At 47.6% G+C, this 24,393-nt stretch overlaps 1 protein-coding gene and 1 pseudogene across 12 annotated transcripts in view; one reads left to right on the top strand and one right to left on the bottom strand.

Moving 5' to 3' along the window:
* RABGEF1 (RAB guanine nucleotide exchange factor 1) overlaps positions 1–24,393 on the top strand; it is a 1,203,668-nt gene that overhangs the window by 1,118,759 nt on the left and 60,516 nt on the right. The window lies entirely within an intron of this gene.
* On the bottom strand, positions 22,731–24,089 carry LOC117073354 (annotated as a pseudogene).

Raw genomic sequence — 24,393 nt, 5'->3', positions numbered from 1 at the left:
GTTGGAGGGGGGTGTGCTAGTTCTGCATGTTGTCTCAGGAGTTGTCTCAAGAGGGTGAGGTATGGAAGATAAGTTGCCAGCCGGGAAGAAAGGGTAGGTAACTGCTAGAGGGTGAGGGGCCAGCCGTAAACTCATTCAAACGGACTGAGGCCTGTTGAACTCCATGGGGCTGCTCGCAGCCAGGTTGGGGCTAAAGGAAGGAGAGTTACCCACGATTGTCGAGTCTCGAGGGAGAGTTTGGTGAGCTGTTGTTTGATGAGTCCGTTAGCCTTTTCTACCTTACCAGAAGACTGAGGTCTATAAGGGATGTGGAGTTTCCAGGTGATGTGTAGGAGGGCTGCCACCGGTTGGACTACCTTGGAGATGAATGCTGGACCATTGTCGGACTGAAGGGTGACCGGGAGGCCAAACCTAGGGATAATATGTTCAGTGAGTATTGAAGCAACAATGTTAGCGATTTCTCCTGTGGTGGGATAGTCCTCTAAAACTGTGGAGGAGGTAACTACTGCATATCCTGCCTGTCTCTTTCCTTGAGGGTTGATAAAGGAGCTGCCATCCACAAATAGGGTTAGTTGTGCATTCTGAAGGGGCCGGTCATGCAAGTGTAGGTGGCTGGGGGGTTGAGCCTCCAGGACTTCAGGACAAGAATGTTTAGTATGAGGTGGTTTAAGAGGGTCTGGCAGTAAAGTGGCTGGATTTAGAGAGGAGCAAACTTCTAAAGTAACAGTGAGGTCTTCTATGAATAAGAGACGGAAAAGTTGGAGCAGGGATGGAGTTAAGTGGCTAATACTTTTATGAGAGATGAGATCCTGAAGACGGTGTGTGGAGAGGACTGTTACATTACTGCCTCTAATGAGCTTTTTAGCTTCCTGGGTCAGGCAGGCTGCCACTGCCAATGCACGCAGACAGGGTTGCCAGCCTTGTACAGTTGGGCCTAGTTGTTTGGATACATAGGCCACAGGGCGGTGGGTGCTGCCGACAGGCTGGTCTAAGAGACCAACTGTCACTTTCTGCCTTTCATCTGTAAAGAGTTGGAAGGGATGCTGGAAATCAGGCAGTGAGAGAGTGGGTTGTGAGAGAAGGCAAGCTTTTAAGTGGGTGAAATGAGTCGAGATTAACTTGGGGTTGGACAAGGCCCATGTGGGGTTTCTTTAACTGCGGCATATAAAGGTTTGGCTAAGATTCCAAAGTTGGGGATCCAATGTCTGAAAAAGCCTATTAGACCTAGGAAGGATTGAACTTCTTTTGCATCTTGAGGGGGAAGAAGGTTTTGTATTAGGGCCACACGGTCGGTAGTTAGTGACCGGGTTGTTGGGGTGATTTCAGTTCCCAAGTATGTGACGGTTTGGCGAGAAATTTGGGCCTTGTGTTTAGATACCCCATAACCTAGTGAGCCTAAATTGTTGAGGAGAGTTGCAGTGTCTAGAAGAGGCTCTTGTTTGGTAGGGCTACAGATTAGGAGATCATCTACATACTGCAGAACTTTGCTATTAGTGAGGGGGCAGGAAGCCAGGTCTCTTGCTAAGGCCTGACCGAAGAAGTGGGGGCTGTTCCGGAACCCTTGTGGGAGGACTGTCCACGTCAGTTGAGTGGACGTGTGTGTGTCTGGGTCTTCCCATGTGAAAGCAAAAAGGAACTGACAGTCTGTGTGTAGGGGGATGGTAAAGAAAGCATCCTTAAGGTCTAGCACAGTGAAATAAGTAGAATTGGTGGGGATATGGGACAGAAGGGTGTAAGGGTTGGGAACTACAGGGTGTGTTGGACGGATAACCACATTGACTAGCCGAAGATCCTGTACTAACCTACACGTTTCGTCTGCCTTTTTGACTGGAAGTATTGGAGTATTACAGGGGGGATGGAGTGCGGACAAGAATATGTTGGCTAAGTAGCCATGTGATAATTGGCTTTAAACCTTGTAGATGTGTCAGAGAGAGAGAGAATTGGGGGCGGTTTGGGAAACGAGTGGGGTCTTTGAGCTTGACAAGAACTGGTGGGTGGTGGGCCGCTATGACTGGGATGGAAGTGTCCCACACTTGAGGGTGTACAAAATTTGGGAAGATCGGGGGTGGGGGTGGCATAGGAGGAACGTGTGCGCATGCACAAAGCATGAACAACAGGTCGTGAGGGGATTGAAGGGGAGTAGATGAGTTGGTGGGAATGGATATGGAGGCCTTTAAGGTGCTCAAGATGTCTCGGCCTAATAAGGGAGTAGGGCATGAGGGTATAATGAGGAACGAGTGCGCAAAGTAGTTGTTGGCCAGGCAGCAATTAAGGAGGGGAGTTTTTCGCGGAGTGGATGGCTTTCTGTTTACTCCTACTATGGAGATATTAGATGGAAGGCTAGGTCCAGAGAAGGATGGCAAAACAGAATAGGTAGCCCCGCTGTCGATCAAAAAATTAATTGTCTTACCCGCTACCAGGAGAGTTACCCATGGCTCGGCGAGGGTGATGGGGGTCCCCGAGTCTCAGCACCTTCAGTTATCATCGTCCAGATGTAGGAGCTGGAAGGAGCTCCCAGGATCCTGGGAAAGGGGGTCACGTTGAGACGTGGCACCTGTTCTCAGGGTGGGGCAATCAGACTTCCAGTGTCCTTCCTCTTGGCAAGCAGGGCAGGGGGTTGCTGGTGGACGAGGGTTAGGACATTCGCTGGCCCAGTGTCCTGACACCTTGCACTTATAGCAAGGCTGCGTTGGGGCTCGGGGGCCTTGTGGACACCTGTTGGCATAGTGTCCTGCCTCGCCGCATTTATAGCAGGCTCCTCTTGTAGCCTTGAAGTCTGCGGGGTGTGTGCTCTCTGGTTTGGGGTTACGACTGGGCTGTAAAGCCACCGCTAGGAGCTGTACCTTCTGTTTGAGGCGAGACTGCCGCTGTGCCTCAGCCGTTTCCTCTCTGGAGTTATAGACCTTAAAGGCTAGTTTAACTAGGTCTTGTATTGGTGTCTCGGGACCATTTTCCACCTTTTGGAGTTTTTTGCGAATATCAGGAGCTGATTGGGAAATGAAATGAGATGCCAAAGTGGTGGCCCCTGTGGGGGAGGCTGGATCTAGCCGGGTATATTGGGTTAGAGTCTCAGTTAGCCTATTTAGGAATGTGGCTGGATTTTCTTCCGGATTTTGAGAAATTTCTTTTAATTTGTTAAAATTTACGGCTTTGTTTGAAGCCATTTGCATACCAGCCAACAGGCACTGGACCATGATGTCTCTCCTACGGCGCCCAGGCTGGCCTACTTGGTAGTCCCAGTCTGGGTCTGCCGAGGGGACTGCTTGCTCCCCTAGTGGAATGGTGGTGTCAGTTAAATGTTGTTGGTTGGCGTGCTGCCTGGAGGCCACTAGGATGTGCTCTTGCTCCTCAGGGTTTAGGGTAGAGGTTAGGATAACCTGGAGGTCATGCCAAGTTAAGGCATAGGCCTGACAAAGGTATCTAAATTCCTTTATGTATACAGTGGGATTAGCTGAGAAATCCCCTAAACGCTTCTCAATTTTGGAAAGATCAGCCAGTGAAAAAGGGACATGTACTCTGACTACCCCCTCCACCCCAGCTACCTCTCGCAAAGGCGCTAACACTGTAGGAGGGTGTGGGGCAGGAGTGGGGGCATCAGCAGGGCACTTAGAGTGGGTGTGGGCAGCGATAGGGGACCCAAGGCGGCCAGTTGGGGGCCCTGAAGGAGGCACGGGACCAAGTGGATTACTAGTAGATAAGGAGGAGGAAGGAGGAGTCTGGATGGGGGGGGGAGGAGGAGTCTGGGCAGGAAGGGAGGGGTTGGAGAGAGCGGGGAGAGAAGGAGGAGTATAGGGCAGGTCGGGACGAGAGCATAAGGCCTAAAAGCCTTGTATGTAACTAATTTCAGACCACTTGCCTAGCCGCTGGCAGAAGTTGCTGAAGTCGATCAGAACATTGCAGTCTAAGGTGCCCTCTGGTGGCCATCGAGACTGATTGTCTAGTTGTATTGAGGCCACGCCACAGTGGAGAGGAATATTAACCACTTTCTTTTGAGGTCTTGTTCGAGTTGTAGAGTTTTTAGATTGGCTAGGAGACACCCTAAAGGGGTGCTCTTTGGAAATTTGGACTGGGGATTTCCCATTTGTTTCCTCTTTACTTACACAATGGACACAATGGAAATGGAAGTGGATCTCTGCCTGGCTTCAAAGCGTCCTTTGGAACCAGCAGAGACAGACTGGAGGCTCTTGGAGCCAAGGTGGAGATTACCTTCAGGCGGACGTCTCCGTCCTGAATGGGTCTCCCGAGCCACTTGATGGCTCAAAAGTGGGCCTCAGACCTGCGCAGGGTTTTTGGCTGAGGGAGGTAAAGAGGAGACAAGGGCACTTACCCCAGAGAGGCCGTGAGAGTGAGGGAAGCGGGTCCCAGGTCCTGGTCCATCCGCGGTGTGGAAGCAGGAGGAGGTTCCTCAGTCCTTAGAGGTCTGAGGAGGGGTCTCCTCCCGGGTTTCGGCACCACCTGATTTGCTTTCTAAGAAACTGATTTGCTTTCTAGGAAACTGATTTGCTTTCTAGGAAACTGATTTGCTTTCTAGGCTCACCAGGGTGAGTATTAAAGGACCAGCGAGTAGGCAAGGCAAGGAGCAAAACTGCAAATTTATTTTTTGGTCAGCCAGCTTTGTGGGGGAGGGGTGAGGTCCATCGGTCTCCGGCAGGGGAGGCCGAGGGAGTCACCCGGTGGAGCTCTCGGGGGAGGTTCCTAATGCAGTGCCCACAGGAGTGAGGGCTGAGGAAGTTTGCGCAGCACGCCCGAGGGAGCGGCTTTTATGTCCTGGGCCTGGGAGTGGGAGGGCAGTGGGTGGGACATAGGTGGGTCAGGGGCCGGGTGGTAGGCGTGGCTAGGCGAGGTCCGGTTTTTCTCCGTCAGAGGTCGGGTTGCGCCTGCTGCAGTCAACCTGTGTCTTTCCCGGGCGTGGGAAAGTTGATGGTGAAGAACCTGGAACTGCGCCATCTTGCCTCCGTTCGTCCAAACAACGGAGTCTTGCTCTGTCACTCAGGCTGGAATGCAGTGGTGCAATCTTGGCTCACTGCAGCTTCCACCTCCCGGGATCAATCAATTCTCCTGCCTCAGCCTCCTGAGTAGTAGGGATTACAGACACCCACTACCATATGTGGCTAATTTTTGTATGTTTAGTAGAGACGGGGTTTCACCATGTTGGCCAGGCTGGTCTTGAATTCCTGACCTCAATGATCTGCCTGCCTCAGCTTCCCAAAGTGCTGGGATTACAAGCATGAGCCACCACACCTGGCCCAAAAGTCAGCTTAATTAATTGCAGATATTCAAGCTCCAACAGCTGGAAGTCCTTGGAAAAAAGAGAGAAGGTGCCACAATAGGCTTTTTGGGAAAAACATCTGTTTTCCTCATGAAACCCCAGGAATTGGAAGTAGATAGATCCCTCTCAGAGTCTAAGGCTCTGTTCCATTTTTGCATTGCATTATCCGATGATTTTTACTTTCCACGATATCAGAAATTACTTCACATTATGAGACAATTTAGATATGTAACAAGTAGGTAGGAAATATATATTTAGGGATGGTTAATGGCAGCTATGGGGGATACTCAGCGTTTTGCACATTTGAGTCAGAGATATGTGCTCTTGGCCACCTAGAAGGCATGGAAATGTAAGATGCCAATGGGAGAGGGGCCGATTCTCTCTTTTTGGGATCCAGGTTCTAGTATAAAAATAGCAGTCTTAATTTGTGGGGAGGTGGGGGAAAATCTGTTTTGCCTTCCAGCTGTGTCTACTTATTAGGCTGTAGAAACTGCTTGGTTTTTGCTTTCCTGGCCCTGTTTCTCCTAGGGATCCATCTTGAAGCCAGGGTGGTAATCCAATTAAGAAACTGATGAATGAAAAATCTTACAGGTACTTGATCTTCTTCCATCTGTGTATTTCTACATGTTGTGTGTGTAATATGAAGGAACTTTGATTAATTGGTTTAAAAATAATAAGAGCTCAAATCAAATATTTTATCAGAAAAATAGAAACCATGGTGTACTGTAGTTTACATCACTTTAGTAATCATTGGGAAATAAAAACAGTTTTACATGCTAGGTATGTGAAAAAAGTAAAATGTGTTTTTGGTAAAAGATTACAAGAAGTCATGGGAATGTGGATTACTTTTGGCCTAAATTAAAGGATTAAAGGATTGTTTTAAGTTAGATAAAATGGAGCTGAAGGATTAACCAAGTTGTGAAAGGTTTGTAAAAATTTACATCTTGTAAAAGAAATTCTGTGTGTTAACATATTGTCTAAAGTTAAAGGTGTATTCAGTTTTTTTACAAATTGAACACTGGAATAAAAGTACAACTGGTTTTCCTTAGAGAACTAATCTGCTCTTTCACAAAATTTGTAAAGTGTTATAAAAGGGTTATAGGAATCTTACCATATGGTCAAACTGATTAAGACTAGATAGATTTGTCTATAAGGTTTTATTAAGAATTAGGTTTGACATCAATAGTGCACTAATGCAATGGTGAAATTTAGCTTTCTTTCATGAACAAGATTTTCATGTAATATTTTAAAAATGAAAGATTTTGTCCTTTTGAATAAACTGGAGCAAAAGGAAAGGAAAAAAAGATTGTTTGGAAAGTGAAGTCTTCCCTCTATTCGTGAGTAAAGGTTTTTGCCTTTTTAAAATTTTTGAGTTATCATTTTGGTTAATGAGTGACTTATGATAACCTGGGATTTGACATTTGACAAACCTTTAAAAAATCAAATTATAAATTATGTATTTTTCTTACCTAAATATCTTTTAGATATTAGGTCCTCTAAAGTACAAAAATGACATTTTATTCGGTATAAAAATCATACAGGAAGAAATGTCAGAAAGCATTGTCAGGCTGGGTGCAATGACTCACACCTGAAATCCCAGCACTTTGGGAAGTCAAGTAGGGTGGATCACCTGATATCAGGAGTTAGAGACCAGCCTGGACAACATGGTGAAACCCTGTCTCTACTAAAAATACAAAAAAATTAGCCAGATGTGGTGGCATGCACCTGTAATCTCAGCTACTCAGGGGGCTGAGGCAGGAGAATAACTTGAACTCAGGAAGCGGAGGTTGCAGTGAGCAGAGATTGCAGCATTGCACTCCAGTCTGGGCAAAAAGAGTGATACTCTATCTCAAAAAAAAAAAGAAAAAGGAAAGAAAGAAAGCATTGTCAAATATGAAATGGTGTTTGATTTTCCTTGGGCTGTATTTGTATAAATATGTTATTGGTATGTGATTCAAAACAATGGAAAACTCCTATAATTCCAATATGACTTAGTGTATGTTATTAATAGTAATAATTGTTATGTAAAATCATTATATGCAACAGAAGTAACCAAAATCTGTCAATTGTAGCTTTAATAGTGGCTGTCCTAAGACTTCTTTATCATCCACAGACAATTGTTGTCTTGTTTTAATCCTCTTTGACAGGTGATTTACAATCATGTTTAGGACATTGATAGGTGCTCTTAAATGCAGGTTTCTGATAACTTTGGAAATTTTGGCAATAGAATAAAGAAAAAACTCTCAGGACTCTCATGGAGAGTTGAAATGTTCATGAATATCAAGCAGAAAGGGAGTTAACTGCATGGAGTGAACTAATATAAGACTAAAGTAATTTTTTGACTTTGCCTGAAATATTACTGATTCTTTGTTTTGTTTTTCAGAGTCCTGAAAACTTTTATTTTGAGCTATTTACAGTTTTTAGCAATCGAATAAAATATACTTCTGTAAACAAAATTTGGAGCACATTTGTTGCTATCTGTTTTCTCCAGAATTTGGAAACTATTTGGGAGCATTCTTAACTTATGGCAATATAATTTGCATAAGTGCAAAAGAATGTTTTCTTCTACAACAGGACACTGCTGGAGAAATTAGTTATTTTGCCAAGGCTTTGACTGGAATGACATGCTTTCCTTTAAGGAATCAAACTTGACTTACAGAGCCAATAAAAGCCCACTGGGAAAACTGGCTTTATGCCTTGTCTACACAGTCCCTATACAGGGTTGCTAATCTGTGGTAAGTAAATAATGTCGCTTTTTCACAGGCTCATGAGCCCCAAGTTATCCCATGATATCAAAAGAGAAATTTATGCAACTCATATTTGAGGGTATAGACTCATGGCTGGCTCAGCTTTAAAAATTCTTATCTGAGATTCATTTTATGGAACAAAGTTTCATCAAATCCAATTTTTAAAACCTATGTAAAAATAATTATTCTTGCTGCACTTCATACAAATAATCAGGCCAAGTATAATAAAGCAACTTGGTCATACCATGATTTGTCTTTACTAAAATGGCAGACTGGGGAGAGTAAAAAATTATACTTTAAGAACTATGGTACATCTGTTATTAAATTCTAGATTTATCTGTTGTTGTTGAAATTTTTTTGAAGAAGTTGAATCTTTGAGTAAACCAATAACAAGTTCTAAAACTGAGGCAATAATAAATAGCTTACTAACCAAAAAAACCCAGGACCAGATGTTTTCACTGCCAAATTCTACCAGAGGTACAAAGAGTAACTGGTACCATTTCTTCTGAAACTATTCCAAACAATGACAAAGAGGGACTCCTCCCTAACTCATTTAGTGAGGCCAGCATCATCCTGATACCAAAACCTGATGCTGGTGGCAGTGCAGCATGAGAGGGGGTGGGGATGGGGTTTATCCATGGGCCAGGGGTTAGAGGATTCCCTGGGCAGCACACTGCCTGGCTCCATTCTCTTCATATGAAATGTATTGGGAGGCTTTGATACACAGAGAAAGAGAAGACCTATCTCAATAAAGGGTGTGAATAGGGGATGAAATCAAGGACCAATCTTTGGAGGAGGGCTGCTTGTATCTATCTAACTCTGAGAACAGATTGGAGCAGCATGGATTGGAGGAAGAGGGAGCCTCTTAAGGGAAAGGCCCCAAGAGGCTGGGCCCCTGCTCCCTCCCTTCCCCACAAGACCCCTTCAGCATCTTCCACCCAGGCCCTGTCAGTACCTGTCCTTCCCTCTGTGTCTAGAAAATCAAAGTTCTCCAGGAGATGTAGCCACTATAGGTGGCTGAAAAAAATGACTATTTTCAGTCCAAGGAGCAATTTTGGGTCTGCTTTCAGGCAATGAAGTGGTGAAGTGAGAATGGGAGAAGAGGATCCAGTGAATTAGCATAGGGGAGGAGAAGACTCTTTTTTTGTGGCCAGCTGCAGAGAGCCTGTAGCCATAGCTCCCTGATCAGTGTCAGGTCCTGTTGCATAGTAACCACTGGGGCACAAATATTCCATCTGGGCAGGTACTGGGAGTGAGACCTGAGGTGTGACTCCCAGTAGCCTCACAGCTGCCTTAATGTCCTGCAGCTACAACCATTTCTGCCAGCTGCTGCCCCCATCCCAGCAGGCCAGCAGCTCATTCAGCACCTGTAGTGTCTGAGGCTCCACCAGAATGTGATTCAGGATATCAGCCCTGTACCATCCTTGACCTAGAGAGTGAGCCCCAGGGGACAATCTCGATGCAGGTATCAACTTAGCTCCATGGTGTCTCTGTTACCAAAGACCAAGTGCTCCCGCTGGTTGGGATCAGATCCTAGGAGCTCTGCAGGTGAGGTGGGTGACATGAGGCAGGCACCCCAATATTTGATGCTCTGGGGCTTAACACCTGCACAATAGGCACATGGCACCCCCACTTTACAGACACCCTGGTGAAGGTCAAAGCAGCCCTGAGAGGGGAAGAATCTGACCCAGAGCCTAGAGTTCCACCAGACAATTCTCAAACCAGGGTCTAAAAACCTCTTCCTCAAAATGGCTAAGGGTCAATATTTGCAGCTTTGCCAACCCATGTCGATTGCAGTGACTCAAATCTGCAGTTGCAGCATGACAGCAGCCTTCCGCAGACAACCTGTGAATTGAAGGCATCAGGCTGCAATCTCGTAGAACTTTCCTTACAGGCACTGGAAACTCCAATTTCAAAACATCAAGTATGAGTCTTCTTTTGGTTCGTTCGACCATTTGGAAATGTAAAATTCATCCTTGGCTCATGGGAGACAGAAGAGCAGGTGGGGACAGGCTGCACTTTGATGACCTCTGGCAGAAATGACGCTCAGAGGAGGAGATGACAGGAGGGGGTGAGCCCAACCCCCTCACAGCTGAGATTTACCCCAGGAGGGGTCCCTGTCGGCACCACCCTACTTATCCCTCATCTTGGCTTCAAGAGCAGTTCAGGTGAAGAGCAGGGGAACAGAAAAGACCTCAGCAACAAAAAGGAAGAGACTCAGGGTCAGGCAGCCATGTGGATGGATGGCTTTCAACAGTACATGCTACAGCAGCCATTGTTTTTTATTTTTTATTTATTTTTTACTTTTTGAGATAGAGTCTTGCTCTGTCACCCAGGCTGGAGTGCAGTGGTGTGATCTCGGCTCACTGCAATCTCCACCTGCCGAGCTCAAGCAATTACCCTGCCTCAGCCTCTTGAGTAGCTGGGATTACAGGGGTGCGCCAAAACACCTGGCTAATTTTGTAATTTTAATAGAGACAGGGTTTCACCGTATTGGCCAGACTGGTTTCAAACTCCTGACCTCTTCCTCCACCTGTTTGGCCTCCCAAAGTGCTGAGTTTACAGGCATGAGTCACTGCACCCGGCCTAATTTTTATATTTTTAGTAGAGATGAGGTTTCGTCATGTTGGCCAGGCTGGTCTCGAACTCCTGACCTCAGGTGATCCACTCGCCTTGGCCTCCCAAGTGCTAGGATTACAGGTGTGAGCCACTGCACCCGGCCAACAGCAGTCATTTACACCAAGTTGAGCAAGGCATGACCAGCCCCAGGAGGACCATGGTGGGGGCTCTGTGGGGTAGAGGACATTCTGTATTCTGCACTTATATGGAAGCTCCACATAGCAGTCATTACAGGAAACACACTGGTTTTACTCAGTATACAAGTAGGACACCAGGACTGGCCAGTTGGGTCTCACTGGTCAGTGGGGTAAAGAGGTTCAGGTGGGCCCACAGGGTGTGGCTGCTGGTTGGCTTAACAGAGGAGGACCCAGGCTTGGGCGAGGAAGCCATCAGAGTTACCAAGTGAGTGGGTCAGAGCTCGAAACAGAGCAGGCAGGGAGCCCTGCCGTCTCCCCGTGAGGGCTGAGAAGCTGGGGTGGGAACACAACCCATGGGCAGATGCACACAGGTGATCTCTGGGCCCCTGCCCCTGACCAGTGACTGCCCAGTTGCTAAGGAGCCACTGAGGCCTGAGACCCAGGGACACACCACCTGATCATCACCCCCAGGTGTTTCTGCCAAGACCTAAGTGCAGGCAGGCGTTTTGGGATTGGGGTCTGGGGCAGGGGTGCATGTTCCTATCTGGCAGGCGCTCTGACCTAGACCTGCCTGAGCTGACTGCACCATCACTTGTTTTTCTGCCTATGTATGGCCTAGATTCAAAGGTCTAGCTGTCCATTCTGGCCACACCATTCTCTGACTTCTCTGCCAGGCCCTATTGTGCCTGACCTACCTAAGCCGGCCCCACCTGCCCAGTGATCACCAGAATCCTGCCAGCCAGAAGGACTCACTTTTGACCCCTGAAATATCCACAGGAGCCTTTATTTATTTATTTATTTATTGAGATGGAGTCTCACTCTGTCGCCCGGGCTGGAGTGCAGTGGTGTGATCTCAGAGGAGCCTGTCTTTAGGACGGGCCACAGCTCAGGGCCAGCTTTCTGGAAGCCCCAGAGTCAGGGGTACTCCTGTTCTGACTTCCAGCCTTCCAGTCCTGGCTATCTTGTTTTTTGGGGACTACTCAGCCCTGGGAGCTGCCCGAAGCCCCCAAATGGCAGAGAACGTCCTGATCATGACAGCCTCAGCCCAAGACCCCAGCCCAAGAGCAAAAGTCAGTTGGTTCTAGTGTCTGGATAGTGAAAACAGGTGAAGCCATCTGCACAAATATTGCCTTCAATCAGGTGCAGTTACAGACTAGGGGGGCCACAGAGCAGCCCCCAAGCCAGCCCTGCCCAGTCAAGAAATGAGGCAATCAGTGTGGCATGGAAAAAGGACCCTGTACTCAGCCAAAAGCTGAGCCCTGACCTGCCACCCACCCTGCCCGCGAGGGACTCTGACTTCAGGCCGAGGCAGGCAGCAGAGTTGTCAGCTTCTGTGATTCTATCCCATGGCCCACAAGGGCCTGAAGAGACCCAAAAAGAGCTGAGCTAGGGGAGTCAGAGAAAGGCCTGCTGAGTGAAGGGCAGCGTGGGCCTGGGCATGAGTGGGCACTAAGGGCACATGACCTGGCTCCCACTGGAGAGGAGGCAGCAGGGGAGAGTCCTGCAGAGCCCTCATATACTCCACTCAGCTCCCAGGTACATGTAGTGCCCATAAGCCTCTCAGGAGACCTAGGAATGGTTCTTCATTGGTCAAGAAATGAGGCAATCCCACCCAAACCCACACAGACACTGATGCCTGCACACATCAGAGAACAAACCTTTTGTGCCCAGGGTGAGGCAAAGGGGGAATATCCCCTCCTTCCCCCTGTGGATCCCAGAACACTTGCTCCTCCTTGTGCCCCCACCCCCACCCCACAGGGTGCTGACCACAACCAAAGTGCCCCATGGAAAAAACAGCCCATGGTTGGATCCCAAGAGGCGTTATGTCCTGAACGGGCCATGCTGGGCCTAAGGTGGTAGTTCCCAATCACAGAGCCTCTCACTTTGCCACCCACTGGCCCTGTGCTTCAGCTTCCCTTGGTGGCACATAGTAACAATCCCACTCTGAAGGCTGGAGGACCCACAGAGGCCGCCACACCCAGTTAAATGGCTGCATTGTGAAAGTCGGGGGCAAGAGACATCCTTTGCCTTGGGTCTCTTGCCTTGGGACTGATGTCCATCAGGCCACAGCCAGGCCGGCCTGCTGGAGAGGGCTGTGTTCCTTGTACTCTGAGTGGGAAATGGTGCTCAGAGTTCTGGGTCACTACTGTTGACTCCCGCAAAACACAGGGGCAGGCATGCTCCATTATGTAAGCCTTGGGTCAATCCCAGAGAATAAGCATCAAATTCACTCCTGTCTGAAGCTGTCTGCCCCGAGGCATTTGGATTTTGGGGTGAGATAAGGATCTGGAGTCAGCAACAAAGTGTTCTGGTTTTGGAAACACATGAAGTTCTCTGCAGCTCTCTGAGGTACAGGACATGGTGCCAGGTCTGTGCTTTAAAAAAGTCTAAGAGGAGTGGGGGTGCCTGGAAGGAACTCTGAAGCCAAGGTTAAGGGTTTCACGTTTCCTACATCCCCACCGGAGACATTCCACAAAGTCTCATGACAAACTCGGAATAGGCAAATAATAATAATAATAATATAAAAAAATAAAAAAGAGTTGGGATGCAGAAAAGTGGAGGGGAGAGGAGGGAGTGATAAGACATTACAGGGGATCATCTGGACCAATCCTGAAACACTCCTACCATGTCATGCCCATCAGTCCTCTCAGACAGCTGAGGAATCTGAGGTCTGGAGGAGGCAATCAGAGCCTGGACAGGCAGCTGGCAGCCTGGAGCCCCCAAGGTCCAGGCAGACACCACCCCAACCCTCAGCCAGAGGCAGACGGACTCCCAGCTCATTCACTTGGAAATCACTCAGGTTGGCTGTGCCATTGGCCTTCCCAAATCCTCCCCTTCCACTTACCAGACAACAGCCTTCCTGCAAAGCTGCCAGGCTAGGGATGAGGATGCCTCAGTCCCCCTAGGAATTGGCTGTCCCAAGGGGGCAGGTGCCTGGCAGCCACCCACCAGGCCACTGCTCTCTTCTTACTGCGTGGAGCCCGGGGCTCATGTAAAGAGCAGTTGGCATGCACAGCGCTTAGCCCGGCTCGATTGGGGACTGTAGGTGCTGCACCTCTGGGACCGTGGTACCCCTGCAGGTTGGGGTCAGCGCACCCTTCCCCCTGCTGGCCCCACAAACCCTTCTAGAAGACCCACCACGATCTTCCTGACCCTGACAGCCAGCGGCCCCACAGCGCTGGGACATCTGCCCACTGCCCTTCTCCGTGCATTGGACACCCTATTAGCCCACCAGGTGTGAAAGCAGGGTGGGGGCAGTGGTGATGTCAGAGGGTGTCACCTCGTCGTGCCCACACTGGGGGCTGGACATGAGCTCATGCACTCATACCCACCCTCCAAAGTCCAGCCTCTCACTTTGGCCAAAGCTGGCCAGGAACTGGGGCCTTGCGACAGAGGGGACAGACATCTCCGTGCCGACTCCCTGCAGCGTCCTCACAGTTGGGTGTCACTTCTGCCACTGCAGGTGCCACATCATATGCTGTGCCCAGGTGGCTCCAGCTGCAATCTTCAGGAAGCAGGGGCAGCAAAACCAGGCACTGGCCCCACGGTGCCACTCACACCTGTAGACCACTTTCCACCCAGGCACCCATTCCGCGTCCTTGAAGCCTCAACCCTCTGAACCTTTGCTTTGTGCTGGCTGAGTCTTTCTTTGCCTCACTCTCCAGGAGCTCTGGGGAGGTGTCGGCCACAGCGGCTGCAGCCAAGCAGAGCACAATTACCCAGGCCGAGGTGCCCAAGGTGGGGAGGGGACCTTAGCGTCTTTAACTAGTGCCCTCGACTACCGGCAGGCACGCTCCCTGCCAGGTCTGTGTATGACACCCGCAGAAGGAGGGTTATGAGAAGCAGGCTGCTTATCATAACTCCAGTTCTGGGCCCCCAGATGTGGGATAGAGGGGGACAGGCAGAACTGGGATGTGACTGTAATGGAGATGGGTCTGTAAAGGGCTGGCTGGAAGCTCCAGTCTCCTCTTTCCTTGGTAGGAGGCCTGAGGCCCATCTGCAGCTCTCTTTGACTCCTTTTATTCTGCAGAACACCCAGACCCCAGCCTTCTCATGGAAATCGTAAGATGCATGAGGCCCAGGGTTCTTTCAGCCTCTTCCCAACCATGGTCTTTCTATTTCCCCCATATATTTGGGGGACAGGAGGCACTTATTATAAACTGAAATTCCACCCACCTTATAGTTAGTCCTAGGATCTGTCATCTTGGTCAGAATCCCAGAGAGTGCCTCCCTACGTAGAAGAGGCCATTGGGCATCTTATCCCACATTCTGTGGACATGACCTGCTATGATGTCTGTCTACTTTGAAGGAGTGTCTAACTCATTGAATAGAATTGAGGCCCGGAGATCTATATGCTGTAGTCATTAAATTATGCTAAAATTCTCGAAAACTAACCACACAAAGTTAACGACTTAGTATTTCTGTGTTAAATGAAAGAATCCCAACCAGAACCTTCTTGGATATCTAAGTGGGCATGACACCCCTTTTCCAGCACCCAGGGATCCCTAATCTGCCTATATAAAGGATGATGACAGCCGAGCACGGTGGCTCATGTCTGTAATCCCAGCACTTTGGGAGGCCAAGATGGGTGGATTACCTAAGGTCGGGAGTTCAAGACTAGCCTGACCAACATGGAGAAACACCTTATCTACTAAAAATACAAAATTAACCAGGTGTGGTGGTGCATGCCTGTAATCCCAGCTACCTGGGAGGCTGAGGCAGGAGAATCACTTGAATCCGGGAGGCAGAGATTGCGGTGAGCTGAGATTATGCCATTGAACCCCAGCCTGGGCAAAAAAAGTGAAATTCCATCTCAAAAAAATAAATAAAAAAAAATAAAGGATTATGACTAGCTAGAAAAAAATCCCTCACAATTTCTTTAAAATGGAAAACAGATTATTAATTTGTCTTAATGAATAAAACAGATTTGCTTTCTATGTGCTGTGTGCTCTTTTGCCTTTTACTATAGTTCACATTTTACTCAGATCAGATAATTCATATTAGAGAAACACGATACATGTAATCGTTGTAGAAAGAGTTTGATCTAAAATATAAACCTTAAAAATAACCAGAATTCACAGGGAATTCTTCCATAGGGAAACTTTTCAGATGCAATAAATGTGAGGAAGTATTCAAAAATTAAGTCTAAATAAACCGGAGAATTTCCATGATAAAGTACAAAGGCACTAAAATTTTCAAATTTTACATTAAACAAGAATATTTAATATAGAGCATAATCTAAAGTCAAAACAATTAGATAATTTATTTGTATGTTTCTAAGAAGCAAGGACTCTGGTATTTGGACAGGTATAATTATTATTTCAATGGATACTTATTTTGTATTGTCATTTTTTGAGATTCTTTTTAGAAACAACTATTACTGATGTAATTCAACTCTCAAATCTGTTGGCACTATGCCTGCATTCCTAGTGTTTATATGAAAACATGTGGCCTATTGTTGCTGCATCAGAGCTGGAAGAGGCCATTCTATATGAATTTCTCCATGGAATCTTAGTGGCAAATGTAAAATTTAAAAATAAATATTAAAAAAAAACCTGCCAGGTTCAGTGGCTTATGCCTGTAATCCCAGCACTTTGGGAGGCTGAGGTGAGTGGATCACCTGAAGTCAGGAGTTCGAGACCAGCCTGGCCAACATGGTGAAACTCTGTCTCTACTAAAAATACCAAAAAAAAAAAAAAATAGCTGGGTGTAGTGGTGGGTGCCTGTAATCCTAGCCACTCAGGAGGCTGAGGCAGGAAAATCGCTTCAACCCGGGAGGCAGACGTTGCAGTGAGCAGAAATTGCACCATTGCACTCCAGCCTGGGCACCAAGAGTGAAACTGTATCTGAAAAACCAAAAAAAAAAAAAAAAAGAATTAAAGAGAGATACTCCTTTTGGTTTACTTAAACTCTGCATGAGGTAGGTGTTCTGGGAATTATTCTTCTTGATTAAAGCAAGAGTGAAAAATTATGAATTTTTGAAATAAATAATTTTACCAATCATCTCTCCTTAAGGGATAAAAAAAGCTGGCCAGTCTATCAAAATACCAGTGTATTATGGCAAAAGGTTTTAAAGTCTTAAATATTAATCAGGGTAATAAAATTGTTTTTAAAATTACAGATACCAGAGAAAAGTAAAGATAACATCTCCATGAAAGGTTTTAAATGTATTTTAAACCAATGTTTCGTAAATAATTAACCTTAGTCTTTAAAAGTAGAGAAAGGAAGTGTCTAAGATAACTACATCAGAGAAAAAATAATGCTTATTCAGTGTTTGTGACTGTATTTTGACCAAGAAGAATATAGCAGAGTTTGCAATGCCTTACTTAGACTATGTGTGAACTTAGTTTTAATTAATAAATGAAATGGTTTTCAATGTTTTAACACTGATGTGCAATACATAAAATGTTATCCTGCCACCAATGTTAAACTATTTTGCTTTAATCAAGATTGGGGGCAACAGATGGTAATAATATACTATTGGGTAATACAGTGAAATGACTTAGTTAGTAATCATTTGTTCAGATAATTTAAACAATTTGGAGACTATTGTTGTCAAAAGCTCTATTTCACATTTCTTACGCTTTTGGTAACTATGGGAAGATTATGCCAGTTAGAATAAAGATCACACAGAAATGTAATTGGAAGTCATAGTTTCTGAATTTTACATCATTATTTATAAAAATTTACTGGATATTGGCCAGGCACAGTGGTTCACGCCTGTAATCCCAGCACTTTGGGAGACTGAGGCAGGTGGATCACAGGGTCAGGAGTTCAAGACCAGCCTGGCCAAGATGGTGAAACCTCCTCTCTACTAAAGATACAAAAAATTAGCCGGGCATGGTGGCATGCACCTGTAATCTCAGCTACCCAGGAGGCTGAGGCAGGAGAATCACTTGAACCTGGATGGCAGAGGTTGCAGTGAGCTGAGATCACACCACTGCACTCCAGTCTAGGCAACAGAGTGAGACTCCATCTCAAAATAAATAAATAAATAAAATTTGCTGAATATTTTTCTTTGCACATTTCCTGTGTATGTCCCCAACTGAACACATAAACTTTTTTTGTGTTTTGATTTACATTGAACGTAATATACAAATATATTAAGCTAAAAATAAATTATAAGTGTAGGGGAAACATAAAGGAGGAAATTGTGTGTGTGTGTGTGTGTGTGTGTGTATACACTTCTTTAAATGGGAGAGGAAATAGTGGACCAAAAAAATAGTGTCAGAAAAGTTGACAATTTGCTAACAAATCAGGAACCTCACAAATTCTTAAAGCAAAATTAGTTTCTCTATTGTATGCTAAACTTTCTTTTCCCAAATCTCAAGTCTCCTGGGTCCGGAATCTTCCTTATATATATATTTTTTGTTTAGTTGCCTATTATTCATATGAGAACAAATATATAATTTTTTTGTTCCAAAGTTTATGAAATATTTTTATATTATCTGCTCAGGGATTTTAAAAGTGTTTTCATAAAATTTAATGTTGCCCAGAAGTTAATTTGAAGATTTAATTCTACAGTGAGTGAGCATATTACATTTTATTTCACTATTGCATTCCATTTTCTCACTTACTGATTGGAGAAAAAACTAAGTCAAAATGTTCTTTAATTAATTGTTCCTTCTATTTATTTTAAGTGACATCATATAATATTTTAATTTTACTGAGCTGTTTTTTTCCAGTGGAAATTTAGAATGTTTTATAAGTTATGGAGTTGTTTTAATGTTTATATAAGGTAAACAAACACAGTGCTGGGTATGTACCAGGTACTCAACATTTAAGAGAAAACTGTTCTTTTTTTTTTTTTTTTTTTTGAGACACATTCTTGCTCTGTCCCCCAGGCTGGAGTGCAGTGGCACGATCTCGGCTCACTACAAACTCTGCCTCCTGGGTTCAAGGGATTCTTCTGCCTCAGCCTCCTGAGTAGCTGGGACTACAGGCGCGTGCCACCATGCCAGATTTTTTCTATTTTTAGTAGATATGGGGTTTCACCATGTTAGCCAGGATGGTCTTGATCTCCTGACCTCGTGATCCACCCACCTCGGTCTCCCAAAGTGCTGGAATTACAGGCAAGAGCCACTGTGCCAGGTCAAGAAAACCATTTCTATTGGAGTAACATTACATCTTTCAGGTAAGAGACTGAAACATTTAGAGTGAAGAAATAGCATTGATTGTGCACGTGGAGAGAGGACACCTGCTCTTCAGCTGAACTGACTGAATTTAGAAAAGAAAATTCTGCTTGTTTTATTTTATAATTATCTCCAGTTCCTCACTCCCTCTTTATTTTTACCCCCAGCTATATAGGTATCAAAGCCGCTTTCTTGTCTGTGTTATGGATACAGCTTCCTCACTGCTCTCCTTACCCCATGGAATCTCACATGACACTTTTTTCAGTTCTGATGAATAGTTTGGAACTTTTACAATGCAATGATAAATTGTTTTTTACTGAAGAGTTCGAAGCCACTTATGGGTTTTAAATAGCACATTCTGATCACTGAATTGAGGTAAGAGAAAAGTAATGCAATAGTCCAGAGGATAAGATCAGGCAGTCAGCACTGTGGCAGATGTGGAGACAGATTAAACATGATGATGGTGTCTTTCTTAGCAAGGTAGATGAAGCCTATTGAAAAAAATATATAGCAGATGCATTTGAAATTTGGGGTGGAAATTGAAGTGAGCTCTCTGTAATCACTCTGCGGTCTTAGGATAGCTACAAGTGGTGTCATCACATGAACAAATGTGACAGATGAGCTGGGGATGTGGGAAATATATTGTTTATTTTTCTTTTCTTTCTTTTTTTTTTAGACAGGGTCTCACTCTGTCATGCAGGCTGGAGTGCAGTGGTGCGATCTTGGCTCACTGTAACCTCCTCTTCCCGGGTTCAAGTGATTCTCCCGCCTCAGCCTCCTCAGTAGCTGGGATTACAGGTGTGCACCACCACCACGCCTGACAAATTTTTGTATTTTTGATAGAGACAGGGTTTTACAGTGTTGGCCAGGCTGGTCTAGAACTCCTGACCTCAATTTATTTTTTTATTTTTATTTTTTGTTTTGTTTTGTTTTTTGTTTTTTGAGACGGAGTCTCACTTTGTCGCCCAGGCTGGAGTGCAGTGGCACCATCTCAGCTCACTGCAAGCTCCGCCTCCCGGGTTCATGCCATTCTCCTGCCTCAGCCTCCGAGTAGCTGGGACTACAGGCACGCACCACCATGCCCGGCTAATTTTTTTGTATTTTTAGTACAGACGGGGTTTCACCGTGTTATCCAGGATGGTCTCGATCTCCTGACCTCGTGATCCACCCGCCTCGGCCTCCCAAAGTGCTGGGATTACAGGCGTGAGCCACCGCGCCCGGCTCTGACCTCAATTTATCCACCTGCCTCAGCCTCCCAAAGTGCTGGAATTACAGGCCTGGGCCGCCGTGCTCGGTCAAGTTTCTGATAATCAGCGAAGAGAGATTCTGTCCCCACCATTTCTAGGGATTATTGAGCAGTGATGCAGACCAGACTATTGTACATCCCCAAGCCTAGATCACTGGAAGTTGTAGAGATGAGGAGAAGTAGATGAAGCAACCTTTGTAGGCATAGCTTTAAAATATCAGGTAGCCACACCAGATCTTAATAATTATGATGTCTTTGGGAGACGGTATGAAGCAGGATCTGCAAGGTGTGCATGCTGTGGTTACACACAATCTGTGTCCCAGATGGTGAACATGAAGTATAACCCCAACTTAGGTTGATCCACTGTAGGAGGCAGGAACCTCCCTCCTGTACACGCCGCTGATTGATCAGCCTCATCATGTGGTCCTGGCTCTGTGGGAGGAACCAGAAAATTTGGGGGAAAGATTTCCAGACAGACACTGTGGGTGTTTCAACCTCAAGCACTGCACACAGCTTTTAGGCTAGAAGTTCTCAGGCTCTTTTGCAGCCCATGTTCTGCTCCTGTGCAGCCTGTCTAGAGAGGAAAGTTGAGGATCAACTGTGGGAATAGATACAATAAAATTAGGTAACAGGTCCCGCCTACACATTCAACACTGGTGCAATTGACATATAGTAATGCATCTAATTCTGCAGCTAGTAATTTGTGTTTGGTGATATCAAGACAATAACGTCATATAGTACTAGCACGTGTTATGTGTATTTCGTTTTATGTACAACATAAATAGGTAGCACCAGGACAGATGAAATACCCAATGACCTAATGAAGTAGCAACTTGTTTTTATCTCCTCTCTCTGATGTTGTCTATGCTTAGTAACTGTGCTCATGCTTACTCCTTCTGGACTCCAAGTTGGCTGTCCCATGTCCAGGCATTAACCACATTCCAAACAGCAACAAGAACAAAATGTGAAGATGATAGGACACAGGGAATTACATGGAAAACCACTACCTTTTAATTCAGAGAAGGGCAGCCTCCCCAGGCATTTCTCTCTAAATCTCATTGACAGGAACTGTATCATAAGGCCTCCCTAGGCGGAAACATTTCTCTGAAACACAGGAAGACAGGAGAGCATGACTGGGAATGACTGTTGTTACTTGTGCCGTTTCATGAGATCTGACAAAAAGACCATCACCTGGTACACTGGAAGAGTATGTCATAAAGAAAACCCCACAGATTTAGAAAACACTAATCCTAGGTACTGTATATTAAAACGGTGAATGCAAATAGAGTGTATATCTTTTTTCCTTTTTTAAAAATGTTTTTAGTGTTTTGTAGAGATGGGATCTCACTATGTTTCCCAGGTCGCTCTCAAGCTCCTGGGCTCCAGTGATCCTTCTACCTCAGCCTTTCAAAATCCTGGGTTTACAGGCATGAGCCACTGTGCCTAGTAGAGGGCTTATTCTTTAGAGGTGTGCTTGAAAAGCTGTTTGTTTGTTATTTATAGCTTTATAATAAAACTTATCAAGCACAATACAATAAAAATATCAAATATAACATCTGCTACTCATTTGCCATATGAATTTTCTATTGTATTTGATAAAATAGTGAATAAATTATCATTTGTTTTCCATTAGAAAGTTGTGATACTTAATAAGTGCAAGAGGTTAATTTGGGAGGTAATCCCAGGAAGTGCAAAGAGGACAGGGAGAGAAGTCAGACAGAAAACAGTGAAAGTCAGCCGGGCGCGGTGGCTTACGCCTGTAATCCCAGCACTTTGGGAGGCGGAGGCAGGTGGATCACGAGGTCAGGAGATTGAGACCATCCTGATTAACACGGTGAAACCCCGTCTCTACTAAACAAAATACAAAAAAATTAGCCGGGCCTGGTGGTGGGCGTCTGTAGTCCCAGCTACAAGGGAGGCTGAGGCAGGAGAATAGCGTGAACCGGGAGGTGACAGACTTCCCCTACGACGTGTCTGGAAACTGTCTGGCGGCCCAACCTGATCCCCCTCCTGGGGACAGGGCCCTCCTGGGGAGCCAGGCTCACAGGTTGTTCTGTGGGACTCAACGTGGGGCAGCGTCCTGGCCAGGATGAGGAGGACCATCACCGCGGGGTCTGCGGGAGGCACACGCGGGCCAAGCTCCGGTCCAACCGGCTCCCCGATCCGCTGCAGCCAGAGTCTCTCAGCCTTAGCCCGGACCTGAAGTCCGACCGCCATCCCTGGGGCTCCCCTGCCAGGCTGGCAACCCCCGTTTACAGGCCTTCCCTATCCCCTCCATCTGCTCCCGACAGAGCGACAGCCACCTTGTCCTGGTGACCTGATTGAGGTTGGGGGTAAGCTGCCCTTGGACCCCCGCCCCAGGTCTGGGGCATAGACTCAGCGCCGCATCCGTGCCGCCCGGCGCCCTCTGCTGGCCGTTGTCGGAAGTTCAGCCTGGCGTGAGTAGTGCGTTTCCCTGGGACCCAGGGCAGCACTGCTGGAAACCGGGGCGACCAGAGATCTGGTAACTGGCGGAGGGGTCCCCCACTGTCCACTGACAGCGGCAGTAGTAGTTACGAACTATGTGGACTTAAGAGAGCCTCAGCCCATGTCAGCACCGGAAGCCAAAACCCAGTCAAGGGCTCGGTGTGGGGACCAGCCGGGGGCAGGCCTGGGAAGCCTGGATAGCAAGGGCTGCAGGAAGGAAACCATTCCGAGACTGCCTGGGTCTGCCGGGGGTCTCCAGTTAGAGAGGTTGGGTGCGATAGAGCGCTCGCCCCGAAGGGCTGAGTGCCAGGCAATATGGTGGGGTCCAGACGCCCCCCCCCCGTCTTGCTGGCTCACGGTGCGGGACTCAAACAGCTGTTTAATGAGCGCGGACTTCTCCTGCTCCACCTGCATGATGCGCTCTCTCTTCTCGGTCACCTCCTGGGTGAGGAGTCGGTTCTGCTCCTTCAGCGTGAGGATGGTCTGCTGCTGCCAGCCTGGGGAGGAGGTGGACGTCAGGGCAGAGTAGGGGGGGCCCGGAGGAGGACGTGGGCAGGGCCGGGCTGGCACAAGCCGCAGCCAGCAGGTCTCCCAGGCACCCGACCACCTCCTGTACCTTGGACAGTAGCCGCCCCAGTGGGCTGGGGCTCCCCATGACTCCAAAGTCGGCGCTGGCTCTGCTCTGGCCCAGGCGGCACTGGCGCTCCTGCACTCGTTGCAGCTGCTGTTACCAATCGCAGCCCCGCGCCATCATCTCCAAACCCTGCAGCAGCACCTCCTTCTCCTGCTCCAGCTCCTTCATGTGCTTCAGCAGTCCACGCCGCTAGTGATGGTGTGCCTCCGACGTTCCCCTCCGGCACTGGGGGCCCGCTGGGCATCCCCCGAGTCCGCCTCCAGGGTCCTCCAGGCCGATGCACCTGCGTCCGCGCTGGGGCTCCGTTCCAGTGCCGCGCTCTGGGAGCGCTCTGGGACGCTCTGGTTCCGCGGTGCAGGGCGTAGCCTCGGCGGGGGAGCATAGCTGCTCCGGGCTGCGGGCAGCGCCGCTGGGACCGGCCAGAGAAGCGCGCACGCCCAGGGGCAGGGGCTTCCTCTCCAGGACCGTCCGCTGCTCGTCGGCCGGCGCGAACATCAGGCGCTGCGGCGGCTGCGGTGGCTGCGGTGGCTGGTCCCCGGGCCGGACCCGGGCGTGCGTGGGGTCCCGGGGGCCGCCATCGGCGCTCAGCAGCGCGGTGTGCAGGCCGGCCATGAAGCGCTCGAAAGTCAAGCAGCCGCTGTCCGGGACCACCTCGCGCAGGCCCTCAGGACCCCGCGGGGCAGCTCTCGCGCGTCGGCGCCCTGCCAGCAGGACTGGATCTCGCGTAGGTGCCAGCAGCCGCACCGCTGGTCGTCCAGGATGTCGAACAGCGTGCTCAGGCTCCGCAGGAAGGCGCGCGGCAGCCCCTCTGTGCTGCCCACTAGCGCGGCGGGAGTCATGCAGCTCCGCTGGGCAGTCCCGGCCCGAGCCACGGGCGCCTGGGCTGGGTCCACGCGTCCACCTGCGTGGGCCCCTGCGCGGCCCCACGGCGGGGCCAGTCAGGCGCGCTCCCAAGCTTTTTAATATATTTCACATTAAGAAGATTTTAGTAGATGACCTTAATAAAATTATGTTTAATCCTATTATACTCATTGCTAATACGGATATATTTTTTTACTACCACAAACTATCTGAAAAGAACACCTTCTGCTATGTATCTGCTATATAATTTTTATAGGATACATGAAACGTTGCATGCATGAA

Source organism: Trachypithecus francoisi, unplaced genomic scaffold (genome assembly GCF_009764315.1).
Source record: "Trachypithecus francoisi isolate TF-2019V2 unplaced genomic scaffold, Tfra_2.0 Lachesis_group4, whole genome shotgun sequence".
Taxonomy (NCBI): Eukaryota; Metazoa; Chordata; class Mammalia; order Primates; family Cercopithecidae; genus Trachypithecus; species Trachypithecus francoisi.
This window is presented reverse-complemented; position numbering and strand designations above follow the sequence as displayed.